Genomic DNA, 24,938 nt, shown 5'->3' with positions numbered 1-24,938 from the left:
GCCACATAATGAGCAGAAACATGATGTTCAATTAAAGGGCCAAAGAGACCAGGGAGGGTGGCTTTACTTTCCACATGTCTGTATAGAAGAGAGATTTTTGTTTTGTTTTACCTGTATGGGTCAACCACAACTACCTAAGGAGTAATGAACAGCGTGGAGGTCATTATTGAGAAATAAACCCGAGGTGATGCAGACCCTGACAAATTACAAAGGAATGATCAAACTGGTTAACATTAATATTACTGCAGTATGGACCAGTCAAATGTCTAACATTATTGCTGAAAGCAGACTACTGATCATCCCTATCAATTTTCACAAGTTATTTAGTTTCATTATTTTGTTTCATTATTTTGTTCACAGACAGGAGCCATGCATTGCTGTGGGCAGGCTAATAATCATCTTGCACCATAGAGTAGGATCCAGGTTTAGAACAGGACTCAGGCTATACAGTATGGTACCATTCTAAATGGGGATTCTTAATGTCATGTTGCTCGGATGCACTGCTCCCCGTAGCAGCTAAATACAGTTTGACATATCCAAAACGGAGGCATACAAATACAATACGTAATTTCTGCTCATGCAGATGTTTGCTAGAAGATGAATGTGAAACGGGCCCAGTTTGAGAAGAAATTGCAGGAGCAGCGAGTTCCTCAGAAAATGGGAATATAATTTAACTGACACGATTAACGATTGATGGCATTTAAAATAGAACTGCTTGTATGTTCTTTTTTCAACCTCTCCAATTGCTTGACTGTAATTGCAGCATAATGTATATTTCATTGAATTAAATATTTCTTTCCTGTATTTTCAGTTCGCAGTTGCCCAGTACTCAACAGACCCCTACATCCACTATCATTTTGATGATTTTGTCACCTCAGGATCTTGGGAATCTCAAATTGATCGTATTAGTCAACAAAGAGGTTGGACGTATACAGCCAGAGCAATTAGACGTGTTGTGTAAGTGCCTTTACGCATATTGACAATGTACCTCAATTGTCAAACATTTTATGACAAGAGTTTGCAAGTACAGTTTTTTTGTATTTCGACAGCGAAGGTGTTTTTTCAGGAAATAGAGGATCAAGACAAAAGGTGAAAAAGTTCCTGATAGTCATTACTGATGGAGAGTCTAATGATCGAAATGAATTAGCTAATGCTGCTTCCTTTGCTGCAAGGGAAGGCATTGTTCGATTTGTAATTGGGGTAAGTTGTTAAACTCACTCATCAAACCTAAACGAACCGAAACGACTTGCCTGGTAGCATCACTGCCTGGTGTGGAAAATGTACTGATCTAAACCGCAAAGCAATATAGAGGCTCATGTGAACAGCCGAGTGCATTAGGGCATTCACGAATAGTGATTTTTAGCATTCGAATTATTCGACCTATAAGTATTCGAATATTCGATTAATCGATTTGATTACAAAAAATAAAAAAAAATAAAAAACGTTTTTTTTTTTTTTTTTGTTTTTTAATGGCATTGATGACTCGACTCAAGAAATGCGAGTTGACGTCACACCAGAGCTCACAGCTGCGTGTCTGCTGTAGAAAAGCCACAAAAAAAATCTAGAAAACCCCCCCCCTTTTTTTTTTTTTTTTTTTTTAATAGAATAATCGAATAGTGGTTTGATAGTCGAATAGTCGGTTTGATAGTCGAATATTCGAATATTCGACTATTCTGTTAATGCCCTAGAGTGCATCAGAGGGTACAGGCTGACTTCTATATAGGACAGAGCCACCCCAACCACAGATTGTTTCACATGTTACCAAACTTGTGGCAAGTGGCTTCCTAGCCATTACTAGCAGTACATGTGTGAAACAGCTACAGTACTTCCCTCAATCAGGTTTATCAATGATCAGGCCAGAAAAGAAAAACAACTGAAAATACAATGCTAATAGCTAAAATGGCCGATCCACAAGTTCACAAGCTTGGAGATGAGCCATTTCCACTATTTGTTTTAATTGTTTGCCTATTGACATGCCCAAAATAGTGTGTGTGTGTGTGTGTGTGTGTGTGTGTGTGTGTGTGTGTGTGTGTGTGTGTGTGTGTGTGTGTGTGTGTGTGTGTGTGTGTGTGTGTGTGTGTGTGTGTGAACCGAAACGTAAATGTGTGTGTGTGTGTGTGTGTGTGTTTCTTACTGTTACTATTTTTAATGCTGCTACAATGTTAATAAGTAACCAGAAAAACAAACATTTTACTCGTATGTACATGTACACAAGATGTAACAACAGACACCTTCACCTCAACCTTGAGGATTGATATGCTCAGTTTTGAATCTACGTCTAAATATCGATGTCAATATATATAAGCTTAGGATTATACACCAATAACTGTAAGTAATTTATACAGCAGCATTGTCATTCACAAGATGGTAAACATCCTGTATTTTGATATCCTAAGGTTGGAAGAGCTTTTAATGAAACTTCAGCAAAAGCAGAGTTGGACATCATTGCTACCGATCCATCGAAGCACGTGTTTCAAGTGACCAACTTTCAAGCTCTTGATGGAATCGGGAAAGCTTTGCAGAACAGCATCTTGAGCGGTGGCTCATTGAAACTGGAATTGGCTCAAGAGGGATTCAGTGCTGCTAATGTACCTGGGGTAATCAAAAACCTGTTCATTCCTTATGTTTTGTTGTTGACAATTTGTTTTTACAATACTGTCTTTTACATATAGAGCCCTATTTTAGGGCAAGCAAATTGGTGTGGAGGTGTAAAGCAGACAGGAAATATTTGGGCAAGTTTTAGCTCTCGTGCGTGTGTTTGGTGTTTGGTGTTTATGGTTCTCAAAGTGGGTGCCGAGTGGCGACACACCTTACCTGGAAATATAAATATATTTTACTGAGTTTTTTTTTATGAATTCTAACCCACACTTGAAAATGGATAAATGTTGGTAGGCTATCCAACAAAACTGCTGTGCTTCAGGACAAAGCCTTTCATATAGTCCATTGTACTCAAAGCATAGCATACAAACCAATATTATTGTGGCCAATCTCACAAACTACTACACTGATCGGTGTAAAATGTCTTGTGCATGCTGCCAAGGAAATAAAATATACAATGTATAACCTCAAACCCACCATCCTTGCAGGCTATGGGATATGGAATGGGACACAAACTGTCCTTCCAGAATATGAGATCTATATTATGGCTTTAGCTGAAAAAATATGCAAATTTTGCCTCATAGTTGATAATTCACCTGTGTACACAGCACACAGAGAGAGCAACACACGCTACTGTACGTGTGTGTGATGCATAGGAGAGATAACCCTGTCTGGTTAACCCATTAAGACCTGAGGCCGATTCTAAAAACGCCTTCTAAAACCTAACCACATTTTTCTGAAAACATTCAAATTTTAACAAAAAAAAAAAAATGATGATGATGATACTATATGTATAGCAACAACTAATGAGACACAGAGGTGGCTCCCGGATTCAAAGGTATAAGAACGTATAGGTAGCAACAGGTCTCAATGGGTATGGCAAGTTAGCAACGCACGCACCTATGACATGCATGTACAGTAGAGAGAGAGAGAGAGAGAGAGAGAGAGAGAGAGAGAGAGAGAGAGAGAGAGAGAGAGAGAGAGACTTGTTACTGCCTGGAACATTGTACGTTTTCTGATTGGGGCGATTTGCTCTCCACTGAGCGGCCCTTTCTAGATAGTGTTTTCTCAGTGGTACATTTTAGTTTCAACAAAGTGCATTAGGTCTGCTCCATTTTGCAGCCTGTGATATACAGCAAGTAATAATTACATATTTAAACAGATCCATCTTTTGTAGATCGAGGTACGGCACAAACAGTGATCTCAGTGGATACCCTAACAATTTTCCCTTGAAAGTTGGAAGTACAGTATGGAACAAAATGTTGTAGAAATTATACATTAAAACAAAACTGTTTACTGTGCCTACGTATACTAGGGAGAATTCCAAATGGCAGCTGTTGGTGCCTACCAGTGGAGGGGGAGCTACCAGGAAGTCTCAACAGAAGGTCAGAGGGAAGACCTCAAGGAGCTTACAGATATGGATCCTGACAGTTATCTTGGTGAGAAAGTACAAAATGAACTTCATATTATATTACTGTATTGTGTACTGTATAGTGATCATCAAGAACCTACCATGGGTCACAGACAAAGTCAGAGAGAGAAGGATGAGGCAGGGCACTGCGTCAGGGACCCATAACTAGTGGCAAGCAAACTAACACTATGAGAGCCAACCCAGGGCAAAGCCAGGAGAGACAAGAAGTGCACCACCTACGTAGATGCACTTCGGCGTAACAGCTTAGCCAACAATACTGTAGAGCTCAAGACCCTGATGCTAGATAGGAGAGTGTGGAGGGCAGCGATTCAGGAGTCCCAAGTTGGTGTTGGCTAGACCACACTCACACATCGCAAAGACCCTATTCTGTGTGATCCGGCCTAACTGGCCTATGCCCCCCTCAACATAATCCCCCCCATACCCTATACCCCCCAACTCCACCTACTGCAATACTCCCCCACTCCCACAACCCCCCCCCCCCAACTGCCAGCCCACACCTCTCCACCTCCATAACTCAAAACCCCATCCCACTTCAGGGGTCCCGAATTGGTGTTGGCTAGACCACACTCTCGCATCGCAAAGACCCTATCCTGTGTGATCCGGCCTAACTGGCCTATGCCCCCCTCAACATAATCCCCCCCATACCCTATACCCCCCAACTCCACCTACTGCAATACTCCCCCACTCCCACAACCCCCCCCCCCCCCCAACTGCCAGCCCACACCTCTCCACCTCCCTAACTCAAAACCCCATCCCACTTCAGTAGTCCTGAGTTGGTGTTGGCTAGACCACACTTTCGCATCACAAAGACCCTATCCTGTATGATCCGGCCTAACTGGCCTATGCCCCCCTCAACATAATCCCCACCATACCCTCTACCCCCCCAACTCCACCACCTGCAATACTCCCCCACTCCCACAAACCCCATACCGCCCAACTGCCAGCCCACACCTCACAACCCCCATAACTCAAAACCCCATCCCACCCCATACCCTCATACCCCCAAATCCCACCCAACCCATTACCCCCACTCCCAGAACCCCCGGTCCCCATGCCCCCAACCAGCACACCACAACCCCCAAACTCCACCCACCCAAACCCTCATGCACCCCCCACCCCATACCCCCCCAACCACCACCCACACCTCCCACACCCTATAACTCCAAACCCCATCCCACCCCCATACCCTCATACCCCCCAACCAACACACCACAATATTTTCAAAGGGTTGTTGGCTGCCACGGTGTTCACGTGTGATTTTGATCTGCAATTAATAAAAAATCACGAAAATGACGTTCACATTTAAGCAGCAATGACAACTCTAACCACAAGTTCAAAATGTTCAATGCCAAAACCTCCTATCTATACCTAAAAATGACCTCCTATCTACATAGATGCACATAGGAGGTTTTTACCTAGAAATAGTTAGGCTTACAAACAAACAAACAGTATTTTTGTGAAATAATGCTTTTTTTATGCTCATTTTGAGATCAAGACATTCTACAGTACTGTATCAAGTATTACCATTAATTTTTTTTATCAACTCACACTCTTGGTGTTATAAAAGTGTCACCACCTGACACTAATCATTAGCAATCAACAAGGCAATGCAATTAACTTGACAGAGTTACTAACAAATACTTAACTAGTAAGGGGGGAAGACACTTTTTTATTTTGAAAATAATAGATGACTACAAACTGAAAGACATTTAGACGGTCTACATAACATAACATTCCCAAGTTTCAGCTCTGTCTGCTGCTCAACTAGTTCTGGTGCAGATAAGAGGCTTTGCTCTTCAACATTTTAGCACTAATTGGCACTGAACAAGATAGGAGGTTTTAGTCAAATGACATTTTCTGACAAAATGAGGGGCGGGACTATCTTGCAGACAGACTGAGCATGTGCAGCATAGCCTATAGTCCTCATCCACAGTGAAATCCGAAAATCATAAAATTTGCACATAGGAGGTTTTGCATTTTGGCCATCGATATGATAATCAGCATTAGCAACCTACTGTATATGCACCCCACTCATAATTATTTCTAATGTTTACTCTGTGCTCCTAGGTTACTCCATGGCAATTGCCATTAGAAAAAGTGGCTTCCTCACCGTTATAGGTGCTCCAAGATTTAAACACATGGGGATGGTAATGGTGTTCTCCTCCGGGGAACTCCTTCAAAAGATCGACCCTTCGACAAATCCACAGGTTTGTGTTCAAATTATTATTCACAGTACATGAAGGAACGTAGATTTATTTTTCTTCTAATAAATGTAATTATTCCTCCGTTAAATGATGATTTCTGGTTTGCTCAGTTTCCGATTGGGGCATATTTTGGGGCAGAGGTTTGTACCATGGATATGGATCGAAGTAGATACACTGACATAATCCTCATATCTGCTCCTTCATTCACGGAGAGAGATAGAGAAGGCAGGGTCTACGTCTGTAGCATTGCTGGCCTGGTAAGTGTTTTTACTTTCTGTCATCATACATCAGTTTGACCTCAGGTATGAGAATTTAAATTATAATTCTCATTCCTGTTTTATTTATTTTTTTCCCCCAGAGAGCTGATTGTCTATCCGATAGACAAACAGTGTTGAAAGGTGTTGCAGGAGAAAGAGGAAGGTTTGGTTCCTCTCTTGCTCCACTGCCTGACCTCAATAGTGATGGATTCAATGATTTGGCTGTGGGAGCACCACTAGAGAATGATGGTCAAGGAAGCATCTATATTTTCCATGGTTATGGAAGACTAACAATCAATCCCATGTACTCACAGGTGTGTGAGAGTCAATACAGTGGCTATGGATTGAAGCAACGTTTTGTATTTTTGTCTCCGCCAGGCCGAAAGGCATGGCGAGAGAGTATGTTTTACCCTCCGTCCGTCCGTCCGTCCGTCCGTCCGTGTGTGTGTGTGTCCTGTCCGTGTGTTACCAGCTAATCTCCGGCACCGTTGGCCCGGTCGCTGCGAAACTGTGCAAACCCACTCCCTGGATGCCAATTCAGAACCTCTGCCCCACATTTTTCACATGGGCCTGTTATAGCGCCACCAGGAGGCCGATTTGTGCAAAACTATTTTTTTTCCCATTACACCTACAGCTTTTAACCAAACGTCGCGCAAATCGGTACACAGTATCTCTATAGTCATGTGATCAACCCGGATCTGTCCGATTTCCCATATTGCATCCTCATTGGCTAAGGTTGGCTTCCAAAGTTTGCAGGATTGGTCCGTTTTGAACAAACTGCCTCCAATCACGAACGCAGCTTGCCATTTCTATAAAATTGCACACGCAAATTCACTAGGCCGAGGAAGAAATGCCACTTGGTGGCGCTATAACTGGCCGATTTGCATTTTTAACTATAACTGCACCGATCTGCGTGAAACTTTGCACGCACACTCCCTAGAGGCCAAGGAAAAACATCTGGACTGCATTTTTCACATCTGCTTTTTACAGCGCCACCAATATACATATTTACATATTTACATATACACATTTACATATACATATTTACAGCGCCACAAATATCTCCAAAATATTTTTTTGGAGATTATTCCTTCAGATTCTGTCCAAAAAACACGCAAATTGGTACACTGCATCTCCATAGTCATGTGATTCTGATGGATCTGTCCGATATTTCATATTCCATCCTATTTGGCTTACAGTGGCTTCCAAAGTTTGCAGGATTGGTCAGTTTTGAACAAAATGCCTCAAAACATGAACGCAGAGTGCAATTTCCGTGAAATTTTGCATGCAGATTCCCACTAGGCCGAGGAAGAAATGCCCCCCTTTTCACATTCACATTGGCCTGTTATAACGCCACCAGCAGGTCTAATTTAGCAAAACACATTTTTGGAACAAAATGCCTCAAATCATGAATGCAGTGTCCGATTGAAAGGCCTAAGAAGAAATGCCACCCTTTTCACATTGGCCTATTATAGTGCCACCAGGAGGCCACAATAACCTACCTGACCTGGCGGAGACCTGTGCTCCGAGGAGCACTTTTTCTAGTTTATAACTCGATCTCTTAAAACATTCTGTTACCTTTCTTCCTCATCTAGAGAATCCCTGGCTCTGATGTCCAGCCTGGACTGCGGTTCTTTGGTCTGTCCATTAGCCAGTCTTCTTTTGACCTCAGTGGAGACTGCCTGCCTGACTTGGCAGTGGGTTCAAAGGGTGCTGTCCTCCTACTCAGGTAAATATAAAGAATGGTGTAATTCTATCCCTGGTGTTATTCTGGTCTTCTATACCTCTACCTCAATACATCAAACCCTTTTACACTTATTGCTTGAGCCTGTTTCTAGCACATCTGAAGACTTCTGCATACAGAAGGCACTAAAAAGGGCCTTTCATCCAACTTTTTTTTTTTACTTGATCTGAAAGAAATACATGTGACACAATTTCATCATTAGTGTCATCAGAATATGTTACCAGACTCCAACTCTAATAATATAATAAAATAAAATAAAAAACACCAACCAAATGTTCACAATGAATGAACACAGCAACACAGAATTGTATTGATCACCAATTTCAGTGTAACAGAGACTCATCAACTTTGTTCTGGGCTTGTTATGACCTCTACGCATGCATAGACCCATGAACTCTCCATAGCCATTTGTGTTTGGCTGGCACTCTTATGATCAGTGCTGGCTTAATGCAAGGACATTAAGTGCTGCAGCACTGGGCACCAACCTTGGGGGGCACCAAACGGCAGGGCAAAAGTGAAAGAAGACTATTATCGTAGAAAGACCGGCAAAATATTGAAACAGTGGCTGCTGAAGAACCGGTAAACAGTTAAACGCGTCGGCAACACCCGTTTGTGAAAACTTGCCGCTGCAAAGAGCTGAGCTAAATTGGCAGAGCCAGGTCACTCACTACATCACCTCACACAAGAACCTCCTCCATGTCTTTCCGACTACACCAGATGTAATGATTTAGACCCGAGCTGCGATCAAACCCCAGCCTCCCACTCGGCAAACCGACGCACAAACTATCGTGCCAATAGAGTTGAGCTCGATTGGCAGAGCTGTTGTGGCCGGGTCTTGTCTGGGCCACTACATTTAATTAGCATTTGGCCGTATTAAACCACCGGCTTCGGATGCTGCCAATGCACTGAATGGGACATTATCACGTTTAATCAGACTATTGATTTGTCAAAGTAGGTGAGATACTGACCTACCCACGTTTAATCAAACTATTGATTGGTGAGATACTGACCTACCCGCTGACCTACCACGCTCACCCCAAAACATGATTTAAGATTCTGTGCCTATCGGTACATAACTCGGACGGCGCTGAGTCGGCTCAAGCGAACTTTGCAACGTTCGGCACGGCAACTTGCTCGCTTTAGCTCGGTCGGTGGTGCCTCTCGTGGCTCAAGTTCGCATGAGACGATGCGCCTCCGACGCGAATGCACTGGAATGCAAAGCATAGACTCCAACAGCACGGTTTGGTAGGAACACAGGACCAGGGCCAAGAGGAGGGCCAGTCTTTCTGCTGTCAATGAAAGAAGATGGTGAGCTGGGTAGCAAAGGTTCGATGAAATTGCTCTACCAGCATTGTGGGTGTACATGCTTGGCATCTTAGCATCTTGGCAACCAGTTTCTCTGCCATGGTACCAGTACTGAGGTCCAGAACCACGTATGTCTCTGGCCACTTGCTGAAATAGTCCTTCACTGCCATAATGTAGCAGTTTCCATGGTCCATGAAAGTAAACGGGCCCAGAATGTGTTCCAGGGTGGCGCACACCTGGTATTGTTGTGTGAGTGCTGGGTAGGGTCCAGACTTGTGGAGCTGTGTGTCCATAAGTGTGACTGTCACTGCTCAGAAAAGTGCAACAGTCACAATTGTGGACACACAGCTCCATATCTTTGTTGCCAGTTTGGGTAATAGAAAACAGTCTCCCATTCTGTTTGTAATGATTGTATTATGGAGAAAATTGTTGACTGTCTTGCATTTACTTTTAGCAAACGATTGCTGCACATTATAAGAAAGAAAAATTTGATTAGATAATAGATTATTGCACCATCGTACTTGTGATGGCTGACTCAGCAGCCACACATAGAGACTATAATGTATGGTAACTCTTCCTTTTGCTTTATATATTTAGTGTTTATTTTCAGTTGTTCATTATTAACCAGTTGAAATGACATAATTTATTGTTTAGTTTTCTATGAGTTCATTTACGAGTTTTCTTTGAGATACCAGTTCTGTAGGAGGCTGCTGACATAAATGGACATTATGGGCTGGCCAAAGGAATGGGGATCAGCTGCTCCAGATCTGCAGCTAATCTGGACAATTGGACTGCACCACAGTCCCTCTGCACTATGGGGTGGGGCAGGGGTTCTTAGAGTGTGTGTCAATGGTAGTCTTTGTCTTTTCCCCCTTTTGTGTTAACAGTGGTCTGACCCGTCCCTATATATGCCCACCTCCTGTGTCAATCTAGTTAGTTCAGTTTTCAGTTCAGTTGTGTTGTTTGTCTGTTTAGTTTAATTTATTTTCTGTTGAGCACATTTGTTTTGTTAAACCATTTATTTGCAACAACGAAAAAAGAAAAGAGATAAAAAAAGAACAATATTTTAAAAACAACAAAGTTTTCCCTGTGTCTCTCCTTCCGACCAACTCGGTCCCTGACAGTACTCTTAAGGTAAATCAAGTGAATTCTGTACTATTGCCCTTTCCCTTATAGTCCATGAGCCAGACAAGATTTCATTATCGAAAGAGTGGGCAAAACCATACCTATATTAAATTGTTTATAGGGTCAATACGAGTAAATAAATATATGATAACCTTTCCACAGGAGCAGCTTTTTCATGGTTATCACACATTTTGTTATTTTTCCCATACGTACATGACAGGTGAAAAAAATGACAAAATAAAAAAAAAGAGTTATCATAATGAAACTTCCTGAGTTGATTACTTACATGAAGACAATGATTTATCGTATTACAAGTTTTCTGAAATTGTATATTTAAATATGCAAATGAGGCATTACGAAAATATGCCCGAATTTGTATAACTTTCCAGAATCAACATTGGAACATTGGACAAAGCCAGAGTGAACATACTTATTTCATTTTGTTAAGATGTTGGAGTCAAAGGTTTTTAACGAGGGAATATTCAATATCTGGCTCAATTTTGGGGCTCTGGCTCATGGACTAAATGCCTAATTTGCATATTTAAATGTACAATTTCAGAAAACTTGTAATACGATAAATCATTGTCTTCATGCAAGTAATCAACTCAGGCAGTTTCATTATGATAACTCTTTTTTAAATTTTGTAATTTTTTTCACCTGTCATGTACGTATGGGGAAAATAACAAAATGTGTGATAACTATGAAAAAGCTACTCCTGTGGAAAGGTTATCATATATTTATTTACTCGTATTGACTATGAACAATTTAATATAGTTTTGGTTTTGCCCACACTTTCGATAATCATTGGTCAATTTTGGGGCTCTGGCTCATGGACTATTACTAAGTAAATGAGAGTAAAGGAGGTGATTCCAGTGATTCTGTCCATTTCCAGATCTAAGCCAATAGTAATGGTGGAAGCACAGGTGACATTCAGCCCAGCTCAGATCCCCACCAACAACACAGACTGCAATTCTCCTTTGAACAACCGAGCTAAAGTCTGCTTCACTATGACTCGCCACTCAGGTTTTTGCTTTTTTTTTTAAGTCTATACACCGCAGAGCCATTTTAGCATTTAAAGTACTTTTATGTTGGGAGTAACTTTTTTAATGAAAGTCTAAACTGTTCCAGCTCAAGCACGGATGAATTATACATTGACGCTGGATTGTCCAGAGGATGCTCTGAATGAACTGTCTAATGAATTTAGATGCACCATTGTACTCTTAAGGTAAATCAGGTGAATTCTGTACTATTGCCCTTTCCCTCACTAAGTAAATGAGAGTAAAGGAAGAGGTGATTCTGTCCATTTCCAGATCTAAGCCAATAGTAATGGTGGAAGCACAGGTGACATTCAGCCCAGCTCAGATACCCACCAACAACACAGACTGCGATTCTCCCTTGAAAAACAGAACTACAGTCTGCTTCACTATGACTCGCCACTCAGGTTTTTGCTTTTTTTTTTTAAAGTATAGACACCACAGAGCCATTTTAGCATTTAAAATACTTTTATGTTGAGAGTAACTTTTTTAATGAAAGTCTAAAATGTTCCAGCTCAAGCGCGGATTAATCATACATTGAAAATGGATTGTCCAGAGGATGCTCTGAATGAACTGTCTAATGAACTTAGATGCACAATCGTACTCTTAAGGTAAATCAAGTGAATTCATTACTATTGCCCTTTCCCTCACTAAGTAAATGAGAGTAAAGGAAGAGGTGATTCCAGTGATTCTGTCCATTTCCAGATCTAAGCCAATAGTAATGGTGGAAGCACAGGTGACATTCAGCCCAGCTCAGATCCCCACCAACAACACAGACTACAGTTCTCCTTTGAATAACAGAGCTAAAGTCTGCTTCACTATGACTAACCACTCAGGTATTTTTTTTAAATTTTTTTTACTCTATACACCACAGAGCCATTTTAGCATTTAAAGTACTTTTATGTCGGGAGTAACTTTTTTAATGAAAGTCTAAACTGTTCCAGCTCAAGCACGGATTAATTATACATTGACGCTGGATTGTCCAGAGGATGCTCTGAATGAACTGTCTAATGAACTTAGATGCACCATCGTACTCTTAAGGTAAATCAGGTGAATTCTGTACTATTGCCCTTTCCCTCACTAAGTAAATGAGAGTAAAGGAAGAGGTGATTCTGTCCATTTCCAGATCTAAGCCAATAGTAATGGTGGAAGCACAGGTCACATTCAGCCCAGCTCAGATACCCACCAACAACACAGACTGCGATTCTCCCTTGAAAAACAGAACTAGAGTCTGCTTCACTACGACTCGCCACTCAGGTTTTTGCATTTGTTTTTAAGTATAGACACCACAGAGCCATTTTAGCATTTAAAACTCTTTTATGTTGGGAGTAACTTTTTTAATGAAAGTCTAAAATGTTCCAGCTCAAGCGCAGATTAATTATACATTGACGCTGGATTGTCCAGAGGATGCTCTGAATGAACTGTCTAATGAACTTAGATGCACCATCGTACTCTTAAGGTAAATCAAGTGAATTCTGTACTATTGCCCTTTCCCTTACTAATTAAATGAGAGTAAAGGAAGAGGTGATTCCAGTGATTCTGTCCATTTCCAGATCTAAGCCAATAGTAATGGTGGAAGCACAGGTGACATTCAGCCCAGCTCAGATCCCCACCAACAACACAGACTGCGAGAACACAGCTACAGTCTGCTTCACTATGACTCGCCACTCAGGTTTTTAAAAATGTCCTCTATTTCTTCTATTTTCTAGTCTTTACCACAGAGCCATTTTAGCATTTAAAATACTTTTATGTAAAGATTAACTTTTTAATGAAGTCTAAACTGTTCCAGCTCAGATTAATTATACATTGACGCTGGATTCAACCCGCAAAACTCCAAACAATCGTGCTTACATCGAGACACCAAAACAACGAGAGCTGTTCAAGTCTTTTACCCTTGACATGACAAAGCCACACTGCTTTTCACATGCATTTGACATTGAGGTAGGTTGGTGAATTTAAATGAGCATAAATTAGAGAAATATTTTTTTATTTAAGGTTGGACTACTGTATGAATCTTTTCATAATAATGCACTCGCATTGCAGGCTTGTCCAGAGGATGCTCTGAATGAACTCTCTAATGAACTTAGATTCACCTTTGAAGACGTTCCATCTTCCAACAACCTCAGTCCAAGCCTTGCTCAGCAAGCTCAGACAACCACATATCACCCTGTAAGTCTGTCTGCCTGCCTGCCTATAATTTTATTTAGAGTTTGAGAGAGTACAGACTACCCTTGCCAAGAGAGCTTGACATTAGAGTTTGCAGATTAGCCAGAATGATTGGCCATTGGAATAATCGGCATATACTGTAGCTAGCTTTATGGCTTTCCAGTTCAGAGTAAATTCATCCTCAAAAAGCTTGTATGACCATCATGTCATTATTGCTGTTTGAAAGAAAACGTGATTAACACGGTTGACTTCCTCCCTTGTACAACAGTTATTGTTTGAAATCAACTGTGGCACTGATGACAACTGTACTGACAACCTCAAAGTTGATTTCAACTTTACCAGGTGAGACATGTACACATGTCCTCTAAGAGTGTGGTTACTTTGTTGATGAACCAGTGCCATTTCTTACCCTATAAAAAGTTTTAATAAATATGGAAAATCTACAGCCTGTTGTGGCCCTTAACAATGAAGGCAAAACTGATTTTGTGGGCTTGCTTGTCTGTCCAGTCATGTCCCATTTAGTGATAAAGGACATTTTAAAAATAACTATCCTTTGCCACAATGCTAGACAGCAAGGGATTAAAAAAAATCCACAGACATAAATAACAAGACACACAGCTCAAAGGCACAAACACTCAATAATAATAATAATAAAACATCAGGGGGATTGAAATGATAGAAAACAAAACTGAGTTCTTGAGCCTTAAAAGATTCAATGGAGTGATGGGGAGATCAAACAGGGAGAGGAAAGCTGTTCCACAGTCTAGGGGCTGTGTCAGCAAAGACCCCTGAACTTAAGTTTGGGTCAGGGGACAGCCAATCTGGGAACCCATAGTAAAAAAAGGGAAAAAACAGCGCCCTCTGCTGAATCTGTCTTGAGAGATTAGGGGATAGCTAGGTCAGTTGACCTAAGAGACTTTTGTTAGAAGGAGGCGTTTTGTTTGTCCTTTTAAAGCAGCTCTCCACCGCACCGACGTCGGCGGCGGTAAGTGTTGGAAAGCATCTGTGACTGAAAATCTGTTGTCGAATGGGTGGTGTGCACACTGACGTGTCGGGTCGGAACTTGTAGGATAGCGTCGAAAGCCGACCAAACATGTTCGGTCGGCTCCCGACCGTCGGTCTGGCGGAGAGGAGACGGAGCTGTCTGGTTGTACAATACAGAGTAGTGCCATTGGAATCATACAGGTGCTCCCAAATAATTAATTACATCATATCAGCGCACTGCACAAAAATAGGTCCAATCAATTATGCTGTCACTCCAGCTACGAAGTACACTACTGACTGACCAGCTGTAAAAACCTTTATTTTATTTTATTGGATTAATGAAGGAATAAGCCTTTGAAATTCCACCTAATTTGTGAGTGGAACATGAGTCTTTTAGATCGGATGGATTGATACAGGGTGAGTAGACAGTGTTGATCAGGCATGCGTGCGCAAGTGTCTCCCGGCACCTTGATTTTCCCATCATAACGTTTGATAGAGGATAATAAAAACATGATTGATAAACTGACTGAACATAGACACTTCGCAAATTATAAAGAACTTTGAATTATAACAAGCGCTTGAGAATTGGCCGCGTATGGCCGAGCTAAACTGCCAGTTGTTATGCCACATAACACCTGTGTCCTACAACCAAAAACCCGCTCATCTCATTCAAACATCAGCTGAAAGATTTTCTCTGAAACAAAAGTATCATATTATTATGCCATATCTTTAACTTATCAATATCATTAGCACTTACTAGTTACTGCTGCTTTTCCTTAAGGTGAAAAAGGTCTGTAAAATCACTGAAGCAGCCGGTGGTTTTCTATAGGTTTCCCTCGAGTTTTGTTTTATCATTGCAAACCCGAATGCTCATTCTCCAACTATTTCATGGGACAATGGATAGGCTATACAGGAGGATAGATTTGCCATTTTAGTTGAAACTGATGATGATTATGATGATGAAACATTGGATTAGCCTACTTCGTGGATAAGCTTGTGCAGTGCGTTCATACAATAGGCTATTCGAACAGAAATGACAGGCTTCCATTTTTTTCCTAACCATTCTAGCTAATTATTATATTATTGATCATTAGTTGAAGCAAAATGATATGGCCATGTGTGCATCGCGGGTGCAGGCATGCAGTAGCCTGTTTATTGTTTTAATTAACATTAAATACAAAAGATATAGGCTACACCAAAATAGTCTAATACAGATAACATGTGCCCATGCCCTAAGCACCCTGCAGCGCAGTAGTTATCTTTATAATTTCTCAAATGATTTAAGCATCTACGTGTTCATGTGTTTGTTGTTGAAAAAGACATCAGGCCATTGGCTATTTTTAGCACCATAGTAGCCGTCTGTCGGTGTCGGCTCTCAGGTGCACAGAAAGAAACACACCTTCCATCCGACTGATCTCCAGAATCGTCCCGATTTCATTCGACTGCCGGTCTGTAGTAGTCTGAAGTAGTCTATTTGGCTCCACCAAATTTAGCCACATTTAGATTTAAATGTGATATAGAGTACTTACTGTATAATGTCTATTAACAAAAATGCACCGATTTAACCGAAAGTAATGTATTTGTCTGTTGTGACTGCTGGGAGGTCAGGTTGTATGTTTACATACAACCTGAACTGGTCTAGGTCGCTGAACAATCTTTTTAAAACAGACGTTCCTCTTCAATAGCAATCTGATTGATTCCTTAGATGCAAGCATGTATTAGTAACATTTCTTGGGTTGACCAACAGATAAGAGGATGTATTTTACATTTCTTACATGTCTCATATAAAATCGAAGTGAATGGCTAACTTGATCTTTCCCCTTTGCCCTAATGATTCCTCATACACTTGAGAAGACATAATGTAAAAACTATTTTCTTTTCTGTTTTTGCATCAGCTCTAGAGAAGTTAAAGTGGGCATAGATGAACTGTTGAACGTAATGGTGTCCGTTGAGAACAGAGAGCAGAACTCGTATAACAGTCGTGTCACTATCACATACCCTCCTGGGCTCTCATACAGGAAGTTAACCATACAGCAGGTAAGGCAGTATCACCAAGGTAACGTCAATGCAACGTAACTAACCCCAAGTTCAGCCTTAATAAATTGTTCTCATTGATCAAAGAAGATGTGTGATTAACATGCTTTGTGGTTTTCTTTACCAAGGGAAGAGTGGAATGTAACTCTTTAGACAGTGAGGATGGTTTATCACGTGGGAAGAGTGACTGCACCATTGACAGCCTATTTTCAAAAGCAATGCCAAGGTTCAACTTTTAGATTTTTGACATATCTTCTCCTCTCACATACAGTATCTGCAAGGACAGATACAATAATTGTCAAAAGTTTTTTTAGTTTTTTACTATTTTGTTAGATGAATAGGCTTAAGTGTTTTAAAGTGCTTTGTCTGATCCATTCCATTCTAGGCTTTTTTCACTGTCTCCTATGGGATAGATATCAACAGTAAACTTGACAGAAAGATGCTGATCACTGCAAATGCAACAAGGTACTGATGTCTGGTGGAAAACCTTGTTGATTGTGTGCTTTCTATTATTACATTACTAGGAATAATTTGTCTTCTGTTTCAGTGGAAATGCTGAGCATTCCCAAGAAAGTGAACTTTATCAACAGAAGGAGATTGATGTGAAGTACAGCATTTTTCTTTCCATTTCCAATCTGAATCATCTGCAGACACCACTTCCACAATCATTTACGGTAAAACATCTTATGTAAATATTTGATATTCATTTATTCAATTCAGCTTTTAGGTTTACTGTTGAGACATCAAGCGACATCAAGGAATACATCCCCCTTCTTTCTATCATGTCCTATCTCCTCAGGTTTTAAATTCTGTGAGAGCCTTTAATGTTACTGTGGTCATCAAGGTGCCGGTGAGGCTCGGTGATAAAGACATCTGGGTGAATCCTGGTAGTATAAAGGTAACTTACAAACACAAACACACCAACCTTCAAACTGCTCTGTGACAAACTGTTTCTCATGTCAGATTCAGTTCAATGAGTTAGGGTTATTTGATCTGCTATTGATGTGACTCTAATGTTATATTTTCCATTTGACTAACCAACTTTCAGATTCCAGGCTGCAGCAGATCTAAGGACGAGGAACCTAACTTTCCAGATTTTGTGGATAACATCAAGATCAATCAATCATCAATCGGGGTGCGCTGTTTTCCCCCTCTTTTGTGTTGGCTAGTGAGGCGCGTCCTAGCGAGACCTGATAGAATGGGTTTCATTTGGAGCCAGTATGACGTTTGGAGCTAGTGTGACGTTGTCTGTTAAGGGGTCTATTCTATTCTCTCTCTGTAAGTGTATCTCAGGCTGCTGCTGCTAAACTTCGCCCCTCCCTCCCCCTACGCACACACTCATGGTGCCGAAGCAGAGAGGACTCGGAAAACTACCCAGTAATGGGGGGGGGGGGGAGGAAGAGAGGAAGAGAGGGAGAGAGGGAGAGAGGGAGACTCTCCACTTTACATGAGTCTTACCCCTTTCTGCACATCGTATCCAAAAAGTAAAGGTTTTCTGCAATGCTCTCAGATGTTTTAACTTTTAACGCGAAATAAAATATATCCAACGAGTTGAAAAAACGTTTAAATCGCTTATCTACTCGGCTGGTTCCATGTTTTTAAGACATTCTGGAAGTTGCGCCCGCAGAGGCGACATTACTGATCCCCTGGTCAAATGTTGAATTGCATCTTCCACCTGATGAAACCAGATGTTATTTATCCGACCAGGAGTGGCAGCACCGCTGCCAAAAGGATGATACTTCCGGGTGGTATTCACCTGTTTCCTAGGCTGTGTGTTTTCCACTTCCTGTCGATTTGATCCAATGAAATCCAATGAAACTGGTCAGATGACCAATGATATCCAATGAAATCGACAGGAAGTGGAAAACACACAGCCTAGGAAACGGGTGAATAAACACAACAAATAAGAGTAAAAATATTATGGAACCGGCTGAGTAAATAAGCGATTTAAACGCTTTTTTTCAACTCGTTGGATAGATATTATTTGGCGCTAAAAGTTCAAACATCTGACAGCATTGCAGAAAACCATTACTTTTTGGATACGATGTGTCTTACAGGGGTAAGAATCATGTAAAGTGGAAAATATTCGAAAATGTCCTGCTCAAACGGCACCGACCCACGTAGGACCTCATCTCAGAGCTACATAGCGGAGGGAGAGGTTCTAAATGAGGCTAACACAGAGGGAGAGAGAGAGACACAGAGGGAGAGAGACAGACACGGGGGAGGGAGAGAGAGAGAGAGGGAGGATGCGCACTTTTTATGTGCGATCTCACCACGTGTCACAAAGTACATTCTTTCAACTATTTCCAAGTTGTCAGACCAGACAAGTGTGCGTGCGTGCGTGCGTGCGTTAAAAAAATAGATTTCATAACATTTTGCTTTGAATTTGTCTTTACTTGCTCATAGGACTGTTCCGTTGCCACGTGTACAGTGTTCAGATGTAACGTGTTCATGGTTAAAGATCAGCTTGACGTTTACACCATCTCTGCTATCCTGAGCTCAGGATGGCTCGAGCAGGTAAATGTTATGTCTAAAAATGTGGTGTTTATTCAACACTGAACATTACATTTTAGATCTCAATCATTTACAGTAGGTGAAGTAGCCTAAGGGAACTGTAGTGTTAAACACGTCAAGAATTAATTTTACACTGAGTTGAAACAAAGTAATCATTGATGGTTGAAGATGGTTAAAATAAATCATATCTTTCCTCAGATTAAAATCTGTTTAATAATTATTATTTCCACTACGTTGGATGGTTGTGACTGAGTGGGTGAATGTTAAATTCTGGGTGATGTCAGAGCTGATTGATGCATCCCTACCCAAGTGAAAAAATAATGTATTTTTTTTGTGCTAAAGTATACTTTTAGCACAATAAGTATGTTAATTGTCAATTTGAACTTTTGTCAAAGCATACTAACAGTGCATTTTTTGCCCAAATATATTTAGCAAATATAATCAGAGTGCATTCAAAAATATATTTCTTCAATGCACTTAAATGTCAACATGAATTAATTGTCATTTAGCACATTTGTTAAAGTTGTACAATGCAGAATCACAAATAACGATTTTTAGCAACCTCTGCTGGTCACTACCGTCACTGCATACAATTTCCGTAGTCCTCGATTACCCAGAATTCCATTCGTTTTCACCGGAAGCCGGAAGCGTTTCAAAAAGCTATCTTTTAATTGTTTTTGCGAACGCCGCGCCTCCGACCAAGTGGAGCTTACTATGTAACCCTGCTCAGGTTGTGTGTCTGTGTGTCTGTCTGTGTGCATGCACTACCTATGTAGAGGGCGCCAGAGTGCAGGAATTTAGACAATGCTCTGATTTAAATGCAACACACACACACACACACACACACACACACACACACACACACACACACACACACACACACACACACACACACACAGTTCTCTCCCCATCACAGTCAAATAACAGTCCGTAAATACACTATTTTCGAGCTGCGTTCGCTTCCAGCGTTCGCGCGTCTTACTTGTATACTATCTACGGATCGTTTCTCTTAGCCAGTGGAGCATTAGTTACCATGAGCTGTGCTTTCTTTTTCTGTTCTTTTTCGATCTTCCAATCCTACATTCTCTTAAAATCAGCGTGAGGTTCCTTTTTGTTATTAGCGCGGTAGTTCCTGGCCAAACAGGAAACCGTTGCGGTAGTTGACGTCGGCCAGGACGTCGGCCACGACGTCATGACGTTGGCCAGGAACGTCATTTTCCCGGGAAAGTCCCCCCCGTCCACGTTCAATAGAAAATATATAAATAAAAGGCTTCCGGGGGTGAAATTCATGGAGTGGGTGTTGTGAAACTTTTGCCACTCACAAAAGATATACAATTTAACTTTAGTTTTGTTGAAAACGTTACCTAGTATGCCTTTAAAAGTGTACTAAACAAAAAAGATATATTTAATTAAATAAAAATGTACTTTTCAAAAGTCCATTCATATAATGTTTAATTTTTGTTTAACTTAAGTACATTTAATGTTAAATAGATTTTAAATTATTATATTTTAAGTGTTTATAGTATATTCATAGCAAATTATCCTCAATATGCACTTAATTTAAGATACTATATATGCTTATTAAAAGTATACTTTTCACAAAAACTATTTAAAATATGTTCAAGTATATATTTTTGTAAGTATGTTAATGCCTATTTTATTGAAGTTTCACTTAAGTACTACTTCGTAAAAGTACAATTTTCATCAGTGTATTGCCTTATACTATAGTATAAGGCTGAAAAAATATACTGAAAAAGGCATTATACTTAAAGTTTGCTTTAGTATACTTTTTAAGTATACTATTTATGAATATGTTCCCGGATGCTATTAGTAATATACTTCTTAATTATACTTGTAATATACTTGTTTTAAAGTGCATTCAATATATATTTATACAAAGCACATTAAATACTGACATAAATTAATTTGTAATTTAGCATTTCTTTTTTAAAGTTTACTAATGTGCTTTGTAAAAAATACATTTTGAATGCACTTTAAAACAAGTATATTACAAGTATAATTTTAAGAAGTACATTACTCCTGGACGCTATTAGTAATACTTCTTAACATTATACTTGTAATATACTTGTTTTAAAGTGCATTTAATATATATTTCTACAAAGCACATTAGTAAACTTAAAAAGAAATGTGCTAAATTACAAATTAATTTATGTTAGTATTTAATGTGCTTTGTAGAAATATATATTGAATGCACTTTAAGACAAGTATATTACAAGTATAATAAAAGGAGTATATTACTAATAGCATCCAGGAACATATTCAAAATAGTATACTTAAAAAGTATACTAAAGCAAACTTTAAGTATAATGCTTTTTCGGTATATTTTTTCAGCCTTATACTATAAATGCACTGAAAAAGTGTACTTTTAGGAAGTAGTACTTAAGTGAAACTTCAATAAAATAGACATTAACATACTTACAAAAATATATACTTGAACATATTTTAAATAGTTTTTGTGAAAAGTATACTTTTAATAAGCATATTATAGTATATCTTAAAATAAATGCATATTGAGGATAATCTACCATAAATATACTGTAAAAGCACATACTATAATCATTTAAAATATATTTAACATTAAATGTACTTAAGTTAAACAAAAATTAAACATTATATGAATACACTTTTGAAAAGCACATTTTTATTTAATCAAATATACATATATATATATATATATACTTTAATTACAATACTTACAGTATCTGAAGTACACTTTTGCTGATGTCATTAAAGTATACTATCATTACATTTATGGTGGCTAGAGGAAGTCCATTTCCCAGCATGCGCCCCAGTGCATGCTGGGAAATGTGTGTTATTGTTCCTATTTGTGTTATTATTTGAATATGGGAATGCGTAGTGGGGTTATGCTATGGGTCATTGAGTTTAGTGTTTTGTTGTGGTGCTATTTGGTGATTTATGGTATTTTATGTAATTTGTTAGTAAAACTATGAGTGTAAATGTCTGTTTCTTTAGTCAGTCTCTCTCCCCTTTCCCACCCTTGCATATAACGTAAGTGTGTTGTTGATGGTTGCACCAACCGAGAGTTGTCATGGCTCTTACAGACAACTAAACCTCAAGCCTCCACGTTACATTGCTCTTCCATTCGTGTAGGTTAATCTTGAAAAAATATTAAATTTCATTTCAAGTATATTGAATATACTAATTTGTACTTTTTATAAAATTCAATTTAAATTATGTTTGGAAACACTTGAGTTGTACTTAATATACTAAAAGTTGCACTAAAGATATGCTAAAACATATCATTAATATACTTTTATGTACTTTTGCCCCCCCAAAAATACAATTTAATTACAAATATACTTCTAGTATCTGAAGTACAGTTTTGCTGATGTCATTAAAGTGTACTATCATTCAATTTATAGTGTATTACCAATACATATCAAGTACTAAATAAATAAATATAGAGTACATAGCAACTATGCTTAAAATATACTTTCAATGTAATAATAGTATATTCTTAATTAACTAACTGTGTACATTTAGTTAAATTAAGTTGTAGTTGAAATACATTATTATTACATTGAAAGTATATTTTAGCACATTTGGATTGTAGTTTAATTACTTTATTATTACATTGATAGTATACTTGAAACTATTAAAAGTATACTTCACATTCATTTATTTTATACTCCAAGTATATTTGTAATACATTGATTGTATATTTTAAGCATAATTGCTATATACTCTATATATATTTAGTACTTGATATGTATTTGTAATGCACTATAAATGTAATGATAGTATACTTCAGCAATTGTACTTCAGATAAGTACATTTGTAATTAAATTGTATTTTTTTGGGGGGGGGAAAGTACATAAAAGTATATTAATGATATGTTTTAGCATATCTTTAGTTCAACTTTTAATATACTAAGTACTAAAGTCTTTCCAAAATAAGACAATTTAAATGTAATTTATAAAAAGTACAAAAATAGTATATTAAGTATACTTCTGAAAAATATATTTAGTATATTTATTTTTCACTTGGGTAATTTACACATTTTAGCCCTTGGTGACTCATTAGAAATGCAACCAACCATCCTTGATTACCACCATTACAAGCAAACAACCAGTAAAGCTAGTAAAGATCAGAGCTTTGATTTGAGCAAAATGAACTGTCTCTTAATTGTCTCTAACATAGACTGCTCCTCATCCTCTTCCCTCTTTACTTCTGACCCACAGATTAGTCTCCATTCTGCCGAATACCTTTTGATCAGCACAGCCACTTTGGAGTATGACAGAGACCAATACATCTTCTTTTCAACAGACTCTAAAAACAATCCCCCAGTTCGAAAGGTAACATTGCATCTCTACTTTCATTTCACTCTTCATTTTCACTATTTAGAAGACTTAGAAGAAAGACATTTAATTGTTCTCATGACCTCCCCTCAGATTGTGTCCAGGGTAATGTACACTGAGACAGAGACAGACCTCATCACACTGATTATTGTTGAAACCCTGCGAGGCCTGGCTGTTTTGGCTTTGATCACTACAGGCTTATATAAGGTAATGTGCATAGTCTGCATACTGTAAGTTCATTTCAAGGCATTAGGCTGTCTCTCCGTCGGTTGGTCAGTATGTCAGTCTGTCCGTCCACCACTTTGGTCCCAGACAACATATCTAGCTACTATTGACGTACTAGCTTGGGGCGACTTGATAGCCGAATGGTTAGGGCGCATGCCACAGGGGCTCTGATTCATGACCATCAGTCCCCTGTTCGATTCCCAGCCATTTGCTGCATGTCACTCCGCTGCATGTTTTCTGTCAATAAAGGCTAAAAAAATAACAAAACAGAAAGCTGCATGCAAGCTGGATTGCCTTGACATTTTCTGTGCACCATCATGAACCACAGAGGATAACCCCCACTGAATTTGATGATGCCATGGCCTTTCCTCTATTGCCACCCTATGGCCAAACTTTCCAACTTTCTCAAAATCTTTCAACCTGGCATCCCTATTTTTTGAAAGCTAGTCATAGCCAATCAGAAGGGCATCTGAAAAAACTGACAGATGATCACGTGACCACAGCCATGGTACCAATTTGCAGTTTTGGACAAAACCTGAAGGAGTAGTATCACAAAGTGTGTTTTGAATAAAACGCAAAATGGCCGATAATCTTGTCAGGCGGAAATAGGCGTGGATGACAGAAGTTGCGTCATGATCCAAGGAATCCAGATTTAAAAATATTTTGATTGTTGGTGTTTTGCACAGCATTACCACAGACATTCCAGGCCATTTTTATTTTATTATTTTAGTCTTCCATTGTATTCCATTGTATGTGTATATTGTATTTTGCCATTATTTTATTATGGGCTCTTAATGTGCTGTTTTTTTTAATAATAGTTTTTTCTCTTCATGTATATCTTGGTGTATCCTACTCTCAGGCTGGGTTTTTCAAGAGTCAGTTGAAGCAGATGATTGCTGATAAGTATGGAGTACAAGATCCAGAAGATGGTGGAGAACAACCACCAGAGGAAGAACAGCTTTATGTTAACTGTTGA

General features: G+C 39.3%; 1 pseudogene across 1 annotated transcript in view; it reads left to right on the top strand.

Annotated features, from left to right (window-relative positions):
• Positions 1 to 24,938, top strand: part of LOC308104990 (integrin alpha-M-like) — a 29,155-nt pseudogene extending 4,217 nt beyond the window's left edge. Inside the window, exons 7-30 of the transcript XR_013935010.1 lie at positions 764 to 957; positions 1,050 to 1,200; positions 2,397 to 2,597; positions 3,914 to 4,037; positions 6,098 to 6,237; positions 6,345 to 6,491; positions 6,593 to 6,805; positions 8,087 to 8,220; positions 12,405 to 12,535; positions 12,686 to 12,740; positions 13,253 to 13,371; positions 13,489 to 13,640; positions 13,743 to 13,868; positions 14,134 to 14,207; positions 16,745 to 16,886; positions 17,012 to 17,109; positions 17,269 to 17,348; positions 17,431 to 17,557; positions 17,683 to 17,781; positions 17,932 to 18,018; positions 19,290 to 19,400; positions 23,621 to 23,734; positions 23,831 to 23,944; positions 24,822 to 24,938. The product of XR_013935010.1 is annotated as an integrin alpha-M-like (transcript). The remainder of the gene's footprint in view (positions 1 to 763; positions 958 to 1,049; positions 1,201 to 2,396; positions 2,598 to 3,913; positions 4,038 to 6,097; positions 6,238 to 6,344; positions 6,492 to 6,592; positions 6,806 to 8,086; positions 8,221 to 12,404; positions 12,536 to 12,685; positions 12,741 to 13,252; positions 13,372 to 13,488; positions 13,641 to 13,742; positions 13,869 to 14,133; positions 14,208 to 16,744; positions 16,887 to 17,011; positions 17,110 to 17,268; positions 17,349 to 17,430; positions 17,558 to 17,682; positions 17,782 to 17,931; positions 18,019 to 19,289; positions 19,401 to 23,620; positions 23,735 to 23,830; positions 23,945 to 24,821) is intronic.

This window comes from Gymnoscopelus braueri (assembly GCF_963280865.1).
Source record: "Gymnoscopelus braueri genome assembly, chromosome: 17".
In the NCBI taxonomy this organism is placed as follows: domain Eukaryota; kingdom Metazoa; phylum Chordata; class Actinopteri; order Myctophiformes; family Myctophidae; genus Gymnoscopelus; species Gymnoscopelus braueri.
The sequence above is the reverse complement of the archived record's forward strand: the minus strand, read 5'-3'. Positions and strand labels throughout refer to the sequence as shown.